Source organism: Schistocerca cancellata, chromosome 1, assembly GCF_023864275.1.
Source record: "Schistocerca cancellata isolate TAMUIC-IGC-003103 chromosome 1, iqSchCanc2.1, whole genome shotgun sequence".
Classification (NCBI taxonomy): domain Eukaryota; kingdom Metazoa; phylum Arthropoda; class Insecta; order Orthoptera; family Acrididae; genus Schistocerca; species Schistocerca cancellata.
The window spans coordinates 1111269954-1111287004 of NC_064626.1; positions in this window are offsets into that span (position 1 = coordinate 1111269954).

Consider the following 17051-nt stretch of genomic DNA (forward strand, 5'->3'; position numbering starts at 1 on the left):
TTGACCAATAATAACCTTTATTGTATGTCTAAAATGAACCCACAGTTTTTAAAGTAACATCAAAGTAAATTGTTCCCTGTTGATATTTAAATGTTGATATTTACATGTTGTTTAAGGTTTACTGAAACCATTGCGCAAATTTGCGAATTAAGATTAAAACGCTGTTTCTGCAGAATTACTCCTGACTTTTCCTATCCGTTAAATAGTTTAATATAAAGTATCACGTTTTCTCTTCACAAATTGGATGACAGATAGCACAGAAGCACAAAAACATAGCAAGCACTTTCTAAAAATCATTAAACATTGCTAAATTACGAATTAATTTTTCTTGGCACTCTTTCTATGCTTGGTCTTCTCAGTAATGCAGCAGGATGCGTTGAGCTAACAGGCCGTCGAAGGCGGCTAACGGTTATTTTAATGAACAATTTGTTAGCTCCACACTGGGAAGCCATTTCATATGGTGTACTTTGTTAAGCACATAAACGTGATGATTGACTTACTACCCTGACCAGGTCGGGAAAGTAATTTACAGCAATTTGTTAATAATATATAATGAACTTAAGTTAAGCATTTGCAATCAAAAAAGGATCAGGTGATCAGCTGCAGATATTTAATTAAAGTACACCATATCTGCTTTTATTCCCACTTAATTAATATATGGAGAACAAAGCTAAAATATTTAACACCTTCGTCCGAAATGCTCATACCACAACAACTAACAGCAATTAACGAAAAACGTGTTTTGAAGACAATACCGAGCCCATTCTACACTACTGGCCATTAAAATTGCTACACCAAGAAGAAATGCAGATGATAAACATGTATAAATGTATTATACTAGAACTGACATGTGATTACATTTTCACGCAATTTGGGTGCATAGATCCTGAGAAATCAGTACCCAGAACAACTACCTCTGGCCTTAGTAACGGCCTTGATACGCCTGGGAATTGAGTCAAATAGAGCTTGGATGGCGGGTGCAGGTACAGCTGCCCATGCAGCTTCAACACGAGATCACAGTTCATCAAGAGTAGTGACTGGCGTATTGTGACGAGGCAGTTGCTCAGCCACCATTGACCAGACGTATTCAATTGGTGAGAGATCTGGAGAATGTGCTGGCCAGGGTAGCAGTCGAACGTTTTCTGTATCCAGAAAGGCCCGTGCAGGACCTGCAACATGCTGTCGTTCATTATCCTGCTGAAATGTAGGGTTTCGCAGGGATCGAATGAAGAGTACAGCCACGGGTCGTAATACATCTGAAATGTAACGTCCACTGTTCAAAGTGCCGTTAATGTGAACAAGAGGTGACCGAGACGTGTAACCAATGGCACCCCATACCATCACGTCGGGTGATACGCCAGTATGGCGATGACGGATACACGCTTCCAATGTGCGTTCACCGCGATGTAACCAAACGTGTATGCGACTATCATGATGCTGTAAACAGAACCTGGATTCATCCGAAAAAATGACGTTTTGTCATTCGTTGTTGAGTACACAACCGCAGGCACTCCTGTCTGTGATGCAGCGTCAAGGGTAACCGCAGCCATGGTCTCCGAGCTGATAGTCCATGCTGCTGCAAACGTCGTCGTACTGTTCGTGCAGATGGTTGTTGTCTTGCAAACGTCCCCATCTGTTGACTCAGAGATCGAGACGTGGCTGCACGGGCCGTTACAGCCATACGGGTAAGATGCCTGTCATCTCGACTGCTAGTGATACGAAGCCGTTGGGATCCAGCACGGCGTTCCGTATTACCCTCCTGAACCCACCGATTCCATATTCTGCTAACAGTCATTGGACCTCGACAAACGCGAGCAGCAACGTCGCGATATGATAAACCGCAAGCGCGATAGGCTACAATCCGGCCTTTATCAAAGTCGGAAACGTGATGGTACGCATTTCTCCTCCTTACACGAGGCATCACAACAACGTTTCACCAGGCAACGACGGTCAACTGCTGTTTGTGTTTGAGAAATCGATTGAAAACTTTCCTCATGTCAGCACGTTGTAGGTGTCGCCACCGGCGCCAAACTTGTGTGAATGCTCTGAAAAGCTAATGATTTGCATATCGCAGCATCTTCTTCCTGTCGGTTAAATTTCGCGTCTGTAGCAAGTCATCTGCGTGGTGTAGCAATTTTAATGGCCAGTAGTGTATTACTGTTAATCTCAGAGTAACTTTCCTGGCTGTTTGTAATCAGCCATTTTGACTAGAGCCAATGGTCACAGATTCGAACAATGGTTTTATGTCATTTATAGACTTAATCATTTTGAGACTATCAGATCATTTGCAGGCAGCCTTTTACTGGACTGCTGTAGTACAGTGTGTGTGTGTGTGTGTGTGTGTGTGTGTGTGTGTGTGTGTGTGTGTGTGTGTGTGTGTGTGTGGCGGGGGGGGGGGGGGGGTTGGGGGGCAGTGTTTTTGAGCAAACACGTTTTTGACCACTATGCTGCACTTTTCTGAATGCAGACAGCATCTGTCGCGTGCGCTACTGCGGTCTAGCAGGACTGGACCAGCCGTTTCGTGCACCGCCGCAGGCCAGCACAACTAGACTAAGCGTTTAACAGCACTGACTGAATGATCACGTACACGGATGAGCAAAGTCTTGAATGGCCTCACAGCAGACGTTGACGTCTCTCGTATCATGTGTGGCAGCGAAGAGTCCTGCAGTAGGAGTGTACAGAGCTCTGTTGTCTTCCATTGTGATCTACAAAATTAGTGCTGGGTGCCCTTTCTTTCGGCTGCTCCGCTCGAGTTCTTTGTTCCACAAATCTAAATATTTCTTAGTATCTTTCGTTGCTCCCAGTTTCTAAAAAAGTTCCCTCTAAAAATGTTGCTCAGTTTACCAATATCTATCCTGTAATTAGAAAACTCCGAGATTCAGTCTGGACTCTGGCTCGTACATTATGCGCTATCATTGCTGATCCTGCCGGACAAGTGAGGGCTGCCCCTCTCAGCATAACAGCGTCTAATGCGCCAAACCTTCTTCAGCCCTATAAAAAGCGCATCACTTGTTTGTATCGCCTCAGTTTGCTATCGATTGTTATGGTGAGGAGAATGAAGAGTTTGTTAAGCTGTTTACAGAGTTTTCTTATGTTTTTGTGTTAAAATGTTGTAGATATGTGACACCTGATGGTCTAAAAAAGTTACCCTGTCAAGTCAGCGGGTCTGCGGCGCCCAGCCAATTTCTGAATCGCGGCCTGCGGCAAAAATATGAACTACTACACAACTGGCCTCTACGAACGTTTGCCGGCAACGGCTAAGCAGAAACACTTTTGTTAAAGAGAGTATTAGCGTGATATGTTTGTTTGCAGAGAATGATTCTTGGCTTGTCTTTTTATAATTTCAGTAGTAGTATCCGAGTATTGTTCGAGCAGTGGGCCTCGACAGAGATTATCTCAAGAGCGTGATGATATCGGCTCACACGCACGATACATGAATTAGTCTGCAATGGGGATAGAACTCCAATGTGTTCAAAGCAGTTCTAAGTAGTTTAGAAAGTTATTTTGAGAAGATTACCGGATTGTGTAGAAAATGATTATTTCGAGTGTTCACTCGCCAAGTATAGGAAAATCTCCGATTTATTGAAGTGTGAGATTAGTTTCTCCGAGCTGTGATTAATCGTGCGTTGTACGGCTTAATAGCCACGTGATTGTAGGCAAACCGTATTTCAATATTTTTGTGAGATTTTCCTTTGGATGGTGTAAGTGGAGAGTCGTCTTCACGATATGTCGTTTAGTTATTTTGTGGTTGAGGATTAGAGCATACACTTAGGCTAGTAGGGTTGCTTTGTGTTATTGTGGTTGTATATGTGTAGCCAAGCACTGAGGAATAGGATTTAGTATGTGACCTCAGTGTGAGCGTCGTAATACAATAAATTCCTTAAATATTGTTGGGTGCACTGAGTGTGTAGTCTACATTAAAGAGAACGGTCGTCCCACGTAATTGTTATTTATTGTGAAACAGTCGGAAGTTTGTTGAGAATCTGATAGCTTTACTCCTTGACCCCAAAGGACAAATCTGAGAACACGCTAATTCTCTCTGAAAGAGATCATCGAGTGCTGTTTTGAGTGTTAAATATTAGTGGGTCGCGGAAGTCATCGCCTGAAGTGGTTGAGCTTGTCTGATTATCTGAAGTTCATAGTTCATATAGCTGAAAAATGGCAGTGACACTGAGGTTTTTTGTTTTATTCTTTTAATTAAATTTCCGCGTAGTGGGGTTTCGAATAGAGAATCACCACTCGTAAAATAAAACGCTGACTTGTATCTGTAAATGATTTAATTGCAGGAAATAAAGAAAACTCTTTTAAAATGAAAAAGTCATTACCGACTTGTCCTTTGTCCCCAAACCATTACAAGAAAAAAATAATCAATGGCCTATTTGAAAGCAGACTAATATTTTGAACATATGTTTTCGGAATAAAGTAAATCCAAAAGCCAATATAGTAAAAGACTGGAATATCGGTAAAAGCAAGTTCAAAGAAATTAAATAGAACGAATAGTATTTTTCAGTGAACGATTTGCAACGAAAAGTAGACAGGGAAAGCAAGTTTGCCTGATATGGAAAAATGATTGATTATAAATTAAAAGTTATTCCATTTAATTCTGAAAGGTTGAGATTAACGAAATAATTTATATGATAAAATATCATTAGCGTCAAGGATATTGTTGTAGAAAGGCGCTACTTATAGAGGTTATCATTGATTAACAACAAGAGATAAAAAATATAAAATCATATTTTCGCCTTGTGAACGTATTCTCCGATATACGTAAAAAAAAAGTAAAACGTTCACACTGATATAGTGTATATACGATTATTAGTTGAAGTTTTAAAACCGTCCACGGTGGCCGAGCGGTTGTAGGCGCTTCAGTCTAGAACCGCGCGACTGCTACGGTCGCAGGTTCGAATCCTGCCTCGGGCATGGATGTGTGTGATGTCCTTAGGTTAGTTAGGTTTAAGTGGTTCTAAGTTCTAGGGAACTGATGACCTCAGGTGTTAAGTCTCGTAGTGCTCAGAGCCATTTGAAGCTTTAAAAGAGGAGCAACTTCATGAGGCAACGAATCTATATCACGTATTCATCAGTTATATACGAAAGCTACTGTTCTGGTACCTACGTTGTTGAGAAAGTGTTTAGTTGTGTTGTCAGAGTACACAGACTAAGCTTCACTGTAGGTTGCTGTTATTGGTACAGTAAATAGATCATTCCTACTCCTCGTAGACTCTCGCATTTAGTATTTTTCTGCTGACTTATACTAGCTTTGGTGGTAGTTTATCTTACGAACCTAGTGAACCCTGATAGATGCGTTCTTGTAAGTAATATCCAGATATCTACCACTGACCCCATTATACGACGATAAGTGCTACTGAGTCCATCCCTTTGCACATAGTGATGTCGTAGCGAGCTGTGATTTATAACGTGAGAAGCTGAATATCAAATCTTACGTGACGTCGTTGTATTAATACAGACGATTATTTCAAGTCACATAGATTAAGTCGTTGAGTGTTGTCTTGTCAGAACAAGCTATTATAATCTTACGAGAGTGAGCTCCATTGACGTTGCTTTTCACCTACGTATTGCAGTGCTATTAGAGCCTGTTGCTACAGTGTATCTCCTATGAGTTAGTGGTACCTAAAGGGTGGCGCAGTAGAAGCGCTCTGCAAAATAACATAAATTATTTCCTTTTCTGTGCGTTCCTGTTTTTCCGACGTATCATAACACACACACACAAATGTGCAAATTCGAAAACTTACGTCTCTTGGCCGCTAAGATAAAGAGAGAAAATGTGCCTCTGCTGCCATCGTCAAATAAATGTCTTGTGTTCCTCCCGCAATTGGTAAAGGTTCAATAAGGCCCAAAACTCATCCATCACGCATCCGATTGTAATCCCTGACACAGTACTCGTTAAAGCCTGTGCTATGGTAAGTGAGCGGGATTCACCTTATAAGAATGGATTTTCGCATAGATATCGTCCGCGTGTACCTGAATGGTGGCAAATCAGACTTACATGCACTCTGTAATAACACTGATACGTCAAGTAAGATCGAAATGCAATCACACGTCAGGATGGATCAAAAGTCAACCAGAAGATGCTACCAATGTGACAATAATACGGTCGCCAGCCTAATTAGGCATTAACTGAGTTCCTTCCCTGTACAAGTTGGTATATATTCATGCAGAACAACAAGTTGTAACACTGCATAATGTAGTAGAATTTTAGAACCAGAAAATCTATCGAACTGATAGTTTCATGTTCTGTACTGATATGAAAAATCATGAATACATAACACTACACTATAATCTTTACTACAAAACTTTATACTATCTATTAATCTGATTAAAGTCGGGCATAGGTTACCCTAGAAATTGTACTTTCATGCCACACACAGAATGTCAATTTTGATGAAGATAAACACTGATGAATTTTGACTTTTATATTGACTTTAACTTTTGCTGGTCAAACCAATTCAAATGAATGAGGGGGGGGGGGGATCCTGAAACTGTTATGATCGCTGTATTTAAAAAATGATTACTGAAAAAAATGGTTCAAATGGCTCATCAGTCCCCTAGAACTTAGAACTACTTAAACCTAACTAACCTAAGGACATCACACACATCCATGCTCGAGGCAGGATTCGAACCTGCGACCGTAGCATCGCGTGGTTCCGGATTGAAGCGCCTAGAGCCACTCGACCACCGCGACCGGAAATGATTACTGAATTTATTATTCATTCAAGATTTCCAGTATATAAGTTACTACTCTTTTCATCATATTTACTGCTCATTTAAATGCCTTGAAATCAGCCTCGAAATAATAAACTTCATTACTATATCAATACTAAAGTTAACTTTCGGCTTCGTTAGACCATCGCTATTCAGTTACTGGTTCATTAACAAAACATTTCTTAAACACCATTCTAATATAGCTAGTTCTGCAAATAATTATTATTAACACAATTTTTAATTTTCATTTCGGGACACTCGGATTGCACAACGTTTGGAAAGAACCCTGTCTAGGTTAGTTGCGAGGATAATTAAATGATGGAAAAATGCTGGTAAAATTTAGGTTATTATTGCATCAAACAAACACAGTTCACTCTCTGATCCATACGAATACAGTACTAAAAGTTTCAACCTGCTAGTATCGATGCGGCGGTTGGCGGGCGGCAAGATGGCGAGGCACAGAGCACACATACAACCACAGCTATGGCTCTTGACGTATCGGCACTTTAATTCTTCTTATCGTCGCAATACTTTTCCATTTAGTGCCTATGGATTTTTGCCATGCTGTGTGGGCGTTGGAACGGCATACCCGAGGTTCAGTAAAGCTATTTCTTCCAGGAGAGCCTCCTCGCTCCAGAAGGTGTTGCTCACACCAGTGCCTAACTCCAACTACTACTGTGCCCGTTGTGCCGTGCAGTGCCCGCGCGCATTTTCCCGCGCTCGCCTGCCATCCACCTTTTACCGCTCCCTGACGACCGGGTATTCACCCGAGGTTTTTCATTCTACATATCCTAACACATTGCCTACGTATGGACCAGACGCACAGTTACAATTTTAAACATCTTACAACAGTTCCAACATTTGTTACATTTCAATTCTGTTACAATATTTCTTGACTTAAACATTAATATTCACATCGAAACTTATTTAGTTTTCTTAACATAATGGCATGAAACAAAAAGAAATGAAATCAAAACATCAATTACACAAGTTTATCGTAAGATCAGAATTACTTATATGTACAATAGTACAGAGTCGTTGTTGTTACGCGATGACATTACTGGTGGCTTTATTGGTTGATGCAGATCTTTCGCGGAAGCAGTGCGGTATATATAGTCAGCGAAGAAAGAAGAAAATTGGAAGAGTATCATTAAGTTCAAAGACACAAAAATCTTTGTTACCCAGTAAATGGCAAAGTGACAAAAACATAATCTGAGATGCTAATGTAGTCTTTTGGTGGACACACTGTAACTTTTAGTTGCGGTGCAGTTCAGGTAGTTGTTGTTGCGATCGTCAGTCCAAAGACTGTTTTCATGTTTTGCTCTCCCTCTATGATTTTTACTCCCCACAATTTCCTCCAAAACTAAACTGGTGTTCCCTTGATGTCTCAGATGTGTCCTGTCAACCGATCCTTTCTTTTTGTCAAGTTGCGCCACAAATTTCTTGTCTCTCAATGCTATTCAGCACCTCGTTATTAGTTACGTGATCGACTCATCCATTCTTCAACATTATTCTGTAGCACCACATTTCGAAAGCTTCTTTTCTCTTTTTGTCTTTTTGTTTAAACTGTTTATCGTCCATGTTTCACTTCCATACATGGCTACACTCCAGACAAATATCTTCAGAAAAGACTTCTTTGCACTTAAATCTGTAGTAGATGTTAACAAATTTCTCTTCTTCAGCAATGCGTTTTTCGCTATTGACAATCTACATTTTATATCCTCCCAACTTCGACCATCGTCAGTTATTTTGTTGCCCAAATAGTAAACTCGTCTACTACTTTTTGTGCCTCATTTTCTAATCTAATTCCCTCAGCATCACCTGATTTCATTCGACTACATTCCATTATCCTTGTTTTTCTTTTGTTGATATTCATATCCTCTTTTCAAGACGCTGTTCATTCCGTTCAGCTGCTCTTTCAAGTCCTTTGCTGTCTATGACAGAATTACGTCATCGGCAAACCTCAAAGTTTTTATTTCTTCTCCCTGGACTTTAATTCCTACTCCAAATTTTTCTTTGGTTTCCTTTACTGCTTTTCATTGTACAGATTGAACAACGTCGGGGATAGGCTCTCTCACTTCCTTCTCAACCATTTCCTTCTCTTTCATACCCCTCAACTCTTATAACTGCCATCTGGTTTCTGCACAAGTTGTAAATAGCCTTTGTCTCCCTGTATTTTACCGCTGATACCTTCAGAATTTCAAAGAGAGTATCACAGTCAACATTGTCAAAAGCTTTCTCTATGTCTACATATGCTATAAGCGTAGATTTGTCTTTCCTTCACCTATCTTCTAAGGTAAGTCGTCGGATCAGTACTGCCTCGCGTGTTCCCAAGTTTCTCCGAAATCCAAAATGATCTTCCCCGAGGTCGGCTTCCATCAATTTTTCCTTTCTACTGTAAAGAAGTAGTGTTAGTATTTTACAACCATAACTTATTAAACTGATAATTCGATAATTTTCACACTTGTCAGAAACTGCTTTCTTTGAAATTGGAATGTCTACATTCTTCTTAAAGTCTGAGAGTATTTCGCCAGTCTCATAGATCCTGCACGCTACATGGAAGAGTTTTGTCATGGCTGGCTCTCCCAAGCTTATCAGTAGTTCTGACGGAATATCGTCTAACCCCGGAGCCTTGTTTCAACTTAGATCTTTCAGATCTCTGTCAAATTCTTCTCGTAGTATCATGTCTCCCCTTCATATACGTCCACTACCCTTTCTATAATATTGCCTTCAAGTTCATCTCCCTTGTATGGGTTCACGTCCAAACAAATTTTCTGAATGATAACTATCTGCTGTACAGACTGTCGTTACTTGGGTTAAAGTATCCTTTTATTTTGTGTTCTACAATACTGCTCAGTTTCGAATGTGTAGCTGTTTTCAAGCGAGTTTAATATTACCAGTCAAGGGGACATATTTTGGCTACAATCTAATCGTTAAGCTCTAATGTAAATCAATTGGAGACGAGCTGGTTTATCAAGATATTTCAGACTGAAATTTACAGCCAAACTGAATGTATGATATATACTAGCTCTGATCAGTGATCTATACCCCATCAGTAAATGTTAATACGAATTATTTCCAGCATGGGCAATATGTAACGTCAACAGAATGTCAGGATTTCTCCCTTCCGGATTTAGGACTAATCTTTGTGAATTATTGGTAATTTATCTGCTGCTTTCATCTGGTCTAGGACAGAATGAACCCTGTTTCACACTACATGAGTACCACAAATGTTTCCTGAGTTAGGAAGTTGTTCATTCAACCAAGAAATATCCTGCCTAGAAAGAAAAAAGTAAATCACCCAGAAGATATGGTCGGATGGCAATGTAACTTCGTACATGTACATACCATAGGTTATTACGTGCATGATCAGAATTACAGTTCTCTGAGACAGGTAGAACGGCCGACAGAGTGCGTTCGCGCTGTTCGTGTTACGTTTTATTCTCAGACTTGATAAGGTACACAAGGGGCGTGAAAGCGTCTGACGTTGAGTGATCACTATGAAGGACACGGATGTGCCACGTACTCTTATGAGAGACCGTTATCAGCACCTGACAGAGTTTGAAAGAGGCCTGACAGTCGAATGGTGAAATATCTAAACTTGTGGGGCATTGAGATGTGACAGTGCCGTGATACTGGGTTGCATGGAAACATAAGGGAAGGCATACTCATCGTCAAGATTCCAATGGGCCATGTCTGACCACTACGACGGTGGATTGCCGTATTGTAAATCAAGGACCCTTCAAATGTGGGCCTGCCATCCAAGAACATGTAATGGGCTCCCCACAAAACTCCGTGTCATCCCGCACCATTTGTTGGAGGCTAACAGCAGCCAGACTAGGGAATTATCGCCTCAAGCGTAGGCTGCTGCCAACACCACAGCACAAACGGCTCCGTTTGGAGAGGAGCGGTGACTGGAAAGCACGGACTGCTGAAGAACGGTGTCGCACTGTGTTTAGCAATGAATCGCGGCCCTACACTTCAGTGGATGACTGCTGTCGGCGAGTATGGCGGCGAGGTGCGGAGTGGTCCTTTTTTCAAGTGTTTTGAAGAAGCACAGCAGTGTTACTCGCGTCATGGTGTGACGACGGGTGTGACTTTGGGTTACGGCTGGTAGTGAGAATGCCTGCCCTCACATACCCATACATTCCAACATCGAGCCACTGTCACATCTGAATGCGCCACAAATTTAGATATTTCACAGTTCACGGTACGTCACCGAAACCTGTTGTTACTTTTCACGCGGTAGAATCGCCATTTTTCAACAGGACAGTGCTCATCCACACAGTGTACGACTCTCTATGAACTGTATACGTAATGTTGAGGTATTCCTGTGGCTAGCAGTTTGCCCAGATCCCTCCCCAATAAAACCTATTTGGGACCAGCACACACGTCAGTTCTGTCCCAGTGCCGGTATCAAGGTTCTGAAGGACCAGTTATAACAGCTGTGGGCCAGCTTCCCTCAGAAGAGGAAACAACGGCTTTATGATATCCTTTCTAAACGAATCAGTGCACATTCCCAGGTCAGAGCGGGTGCAACGTCACACTGATAAGTGAGTTAGCACTGCCAAGTTCTTTGTACACTCCTGGAAATGGAAAAAAGAACACATTGACACCGGTGTGTCAGACCCACCATACTTGCTCCGGACACTGCGACAGGGCTGTACAAGCAATGATCACACGCACGGCACAGCGGACACACCAGGAACCGCGGTGTTGGCCGTCGAATGGCGCTAGCTGCGCAGCATTTGTGCACCGCCGCCGTCAGTGTCAGCCAGTTTGCCGTGGCATACGGAGCTCCATCGCAGTCTTTAACACTGGTAGCATGCCGCGACAGCGTGGACGTGAACCGTATGTGCAGTTGACGGACTTTGAGCGAGGGCGTATAGTGGGCATGCGGGAGGCCGGGTGGACGTACCGCCGAATTCCTCAACACGTGGGGCGTGAGGTCTCCACAGTACATCGATGTTGTCGCCAGTGGTCGGCGGAAGGTGCACGTGCCCGTCGACCTGGGACCAGACCGCAGCGACGCACGGATGCACGCCAAGACCGTAGGATCCTACGCAGTGCCGTAGGGGACCGCACCGCCACTTCCCAGCAAATTAGGGACACTGTTGCTCCTGGGGTATCGGCGAGGACCATTCGCAACCGTCTCCATGAAGCTGGGCTACGGTCCCGCACACCGTTAGGCCGTCTTCCGCTCACGCCCCAACATCGTGCAGCCCGCCTCCAGTGGTGTCGCGACAGGCGTGAATGGAGGGACGAATGGAGACGTGTCGTCTTCAGCGATGAGAGTCGCTTCTGCCTTGGTGCCAATGATGGTCGTATGCGTGTTTGGCGCCGTGCAGGTGAGCGCCACAATCAGGACTGCATACGACCGAGGCACACAGGGCCAACACCCGGCATCATGGTGTGGGGAGCGATCTCCTACACTGGCCGTACACCACTGGTGATCGTCGAGGGGACACTGAATAGTGCACGGTACATCCAAACCGTTATCGAACCCATCGTTCTACCATTCCTAGACCGGCAAGGGAACTTGCTGTTCCAACAGGACAATGCACGTCCTCATGTATCCCGTGCCACCCAACGTGCTCTAGAAGGTGTAAGTCAACTACCCTGGCCAGCAAGATCTCCGGATCTGTCCCCCATTGAGCATGTTTGGGACTGGATGAAGCGTCGTCTCACGCGGTCTGCACGTCCAGCACGAACGCTGGTCCAACTGAGGCGCCAGGTGGAAATGGCATGGCAAGCCGTTCCACAGGACTACATCCAGCATCTCTACGATCGTCTCCATGGGAGAATAGCAGCCTGCATTGCTGCGAAAGGTGGATATACACTGTACTAGTGCCGACATTGTGCATGCTCTGTTGCCTGTGTCTATGTGCCTGTGGTTCTGTCAGTGTGATCATGTGATGTATCTGACCCCAGGAATGTGTCAATAAAGTTTCCCCTTCCTGGGACAATGAATTCACGGTGTTCTTATTTCAATTTCCAGGAGTGTATATTTGACTCGATATTTTAATCACTAGAATAACATAAAATACCCCCTCAACCCGTGAAGTTTCCTTTTCTGGGTGCCTCACTTTTTTGTTGTCAGGCAGTATACTACGAACTGTTTCAGTATTCTAAGGTCACAGTAAAGAATTGTTTAAAAACCCATTGCCCTGAATCTACTTGCACGACTAAATACTTACTACGTATTTACAGAGTGATTGTAAAATAATTTTTTAGAATAAGGGAAAAAGGAAAGAAGTTTAGGATTAAATTTCGCATCGACAACGATGCCACTTGAGACGGACCTCAGGCTCTATTTGGGGAAGGAAATCTGCCATGTCCTCTTTAAACAAAACAAGCTAGGCAGACGCCCGTAGGGATTTATGGGAACCACGGAAAACCCGATGGGGATCTGAACCGCCATCCTCCAGAATGCGACTGTAGAGTACTAACCATTGTGGTACTCGCTCGATGCTTTTGGGTTCGGACGTATTTTCTTTGAGGTATCCTGACGATGACACTGTTTGGAGCGTTACGTACGTGTCTCGTACTGCGTGCTAGCAAACGTCAGGTCGTAAAGTTGCTTTGCATTGCCGACTTCTAGACACCGAGAGGTAAACTATCTGATCAAAAGTATCTGGACACCTGTTAGTGGACATTAATATGGAGTGTGTCCGTCCTTCACCTCTATGACGACTTTAGCACTGCAGGGGACACTTCCAGCGAGGTATCTGCATGTCTGTGGAGGAACGGCAGCTCATTCTTCCTCACGAGCCGAAACCACGGAAGAGATTGATGAGGGACGCAGGTGTCTGTAGCGAAATCGACTTTCTAATTCATCCCAAAGCTGTTCAGTTGGACTCAATTCGAGACTCTGAGCAGACCAGTTCGCTTCAGAAACGTTATTGACCACGACCCATTACCTGACATTTCCTCTTTTATGGCAGGGTGCATAGTTTTACTGACACAATCCTCGTCTCCGAACTGTTCTTCTACTGCACGCAGCACACATTGCTGTAAAAGTTGTCCAAATCCTTTGGCATTTATCCGTTCTTTACTGTTGGCACTACACAGAATGGCAGGTAACGTCCCCAAGCCCATAACCTTCCATTAGATTGAATAAGGATATAGTGTGAACCATGGCTCCAGATCACTCGTTTCCAGTCATACACTGTACAGTGGGTCGCGTTTTGTACCACCTCAAGCGTCGCTTAGCACAGACTACAGAAAAGTGTAGAGTATGAGAACTTGTATCAAAGTTATTTTTAAATATCTGCTGACAGTCGTTGTGCTAGATGGACTACTGGTAACACTTTGTAACTCACGGGTGATTCCTTCCGCTAGTTTCATGCGTTTTTTTTTACAGCCACCCTCTGCAAAGCTCGGTGGTCCCTGACGGCTACTCCATGAGTTCTGTCTGGTCTAGTTTTATCTGTGGTTGTTTTCACTTTGTAGTCGCACAGCCAACAGTCGACTTGGGCATCTTTATAATGCTTACAGTGTCCCTGATGGATTCGTTACTCAGGTCACATCCCATTAGTCCACATTCGAAACCGCTGAGCTCTTCTGACGGACCAGTTCTGCTGTTACTGTCTCTGTACTGACAACAAATCATTCCCCACCTCATTATATACTAGCGGGTTCTTCTCTCATGATATCTAGTGGTTAATTCCACTTTACAAAGGGGTGTCCAGATAGTTGAGCCACACGACTGGAAGGATTTTATGGCACGTGCACGTGATTGCGTATAACCGTTCACACCGCCCCTGGCTAAATAACTCGGAAACGGCGCCACGTATCGCACTTTTTTTCTTAACATTTATGTCTCAGTACAATCTGTCCTACAACATCAGGACAAGCGTTTCAAACATTTCCTGGCCACCCTGTATATACTACAGATATATATGCTACAGAAGAATGTTGAAGATTATATGGGTAGATCACATAACTAATGAGGAGGTATTGAATAGAATTGGAGAGAAGAGAAATTTGTGGCACAACTTGACTAGAAGGAGGGATCGGTTGGTAGGGCATATTCTGAGGCATCAAGGGATTACCAATTTAGTGTTGGAGGGCAGCGTGGAGGGTAAAAATCGCAGAGGGAGACCAAGAGATGAATACACCAAACAGATTCAGAAGGATGTAGGTTGCAGTAGGTACTGGGAGATGAAGAACCTTGCACAGGGTAGACTGGCATGGAGAGCTGCATCAAACCAGTCTCTGGACTGAAGACCACAACAACAACAACAACAACATATATATAATTAATCAAATTAATTATACTATTGACATATTTGATTTTTATCCATTTTGCAACGAATAAATTGTCTTTTCTTTTAATTCACAAGTTTCGTAAATCGTGAGCCAGTGATGCCGTGAACTTACGTCGAATTTGGTATTCTTGGTTAAATTGGTCTTCTTCTGCCATAAGTTTTTCTCTTTCTTGACCGTGTGTATAACATTAATTCTTAATCGGACTTCCTCTTCTGATGCAGGCAACTTGTTGACATGACACTGGGGTAATGCGCGAAAGAAAAGAAAACTTTCGTGGTTTTGCACAAAAACGAACTCTCAGACTTCATATTTTCATAGGATTATTATTCAGACAACACATTGTATTACAAGGAATACGTCTTCTCGCCACGAGAACTAAAGACAGAGTCTCTCTAATGATTGACAAAAAATTGAGTGGAGTTTTTATCATTTGTTATTCGCCTTCCGGCGTAGCAAATTACATCTTTTCCGGCGTTTACAGCGGCCGCGCTAATGATTATTATCATTCGTTTTAAATTTTTGTCGTAGCTTGTGGGGGCTTTTCCTTATGGAACTATACAATAGTCAATGGCTTCATGGAAGAATACTTGCAGTTGCCTAAGGAACCATGATTGCAGCCAGCCTTGCAGCTCTACGTACGAAGCAAATCGACGGCCACGAATGTCTTTCTTTCGGTTTCCAAAACCACATGGGGCGAGATCAGAACTGTATTAAGGATATGTAAGAGCTTCCTAGCGAAACTTCTGCAGCGTAGTCGAAGCAATCTTGGCAACATCTCTCCCTATGAGATTTCTATATTTTTGGACCTCTGAAACTTTCGTGGTCGTTGATTTGTTGTGGACGAAAAGGTATATGTCTGGATGAAATCGTGGTTCACAGGTAAGTGCAGATTTTTTCTAGAAGGTACTGACCATCTGTCTCACAGTGGCATAAATGTGTCAACCGTTATGGCGATAATAAATAGTTTATTTACTTTTTTCATCAGTCTCGTTTTCATTTGACTGCCTCTTATAGATGCTTCTGATCAATGCCAGCAGACCGTAAGAAAATGGTTCAAATGGCTCTGAGCACTATGGGACTTAACATCTATGGTCATCAGTCCCCTAGAACTTAGAACTACTTAAACCTAACTAACCTAAGAACATCACACAACACCCAGCCATCACGAGGCAGAGAAAATCCCTGACCCCGAGGGGAATCGAACCCGGGAACCCGGGCGTGGGAAGCGAGAACGCTACCGCACGACCACGAGCTGCGGACAGACCGTAAGAGATGTGATTGTGTCAATGGTACTAATAGTAACGAAGAAGTGTTAAGGTGAAGCCATATGCTGACAAATGCCCTTCTCCTTTCGAATACCACAGTAACCAAGGCTGATGTGTGTTTCCGACAAGTGGATCATTAATAATAGTGTCTGCTGCTTTCACTAAGGGAGACACAGAAGAGATGTTTGTAATTCTTCCCCGGATATCAGCATACACTTTATAATCATGAAGTACACACCCCATCCGACCTAGTTTTGATAGGATACGGAACGGCTACAACCACGATAAATGTCATTGCATTAATTTGTCTGAGCCATGGAGAAGGATGCATGTTACAACTCACCTTGGACCAAATGATAATCGAGACCATTCTCCTCTATTATGATGGACGAAATAACAGCAATTGTGAATTTTAGCTATTGAGGTTCACATTCCGTTCCTCGCTTGATCAGTGTGAAGTCCATATCATTATGAAATTATCAGAATCTGTGAATTTGGCACTGTTTCTTCTTGTGTTAATTGTGTTGTGAAATGTAGATTTTGGAGCGAATAAAGATTTAGCCAAAAATTCGATGAAATGCGTGTGGATAATGCCGTGGCGTTTTGGGTTCCACGACTCGAAAGGTTACGTCACACTTTCCTAATGTTGGAGACGAAGATGCTGTTTGAAATACGCAATAATGACTTGCTAAGAGACTAGTCTAAAAAATTTGGTGTTAGGCAACTGCGCGTTACGAAAGTGGGTGATGGGATTTCTCGAACACAGGCGACGTAGAATCAGTGAAATGAGGCGAA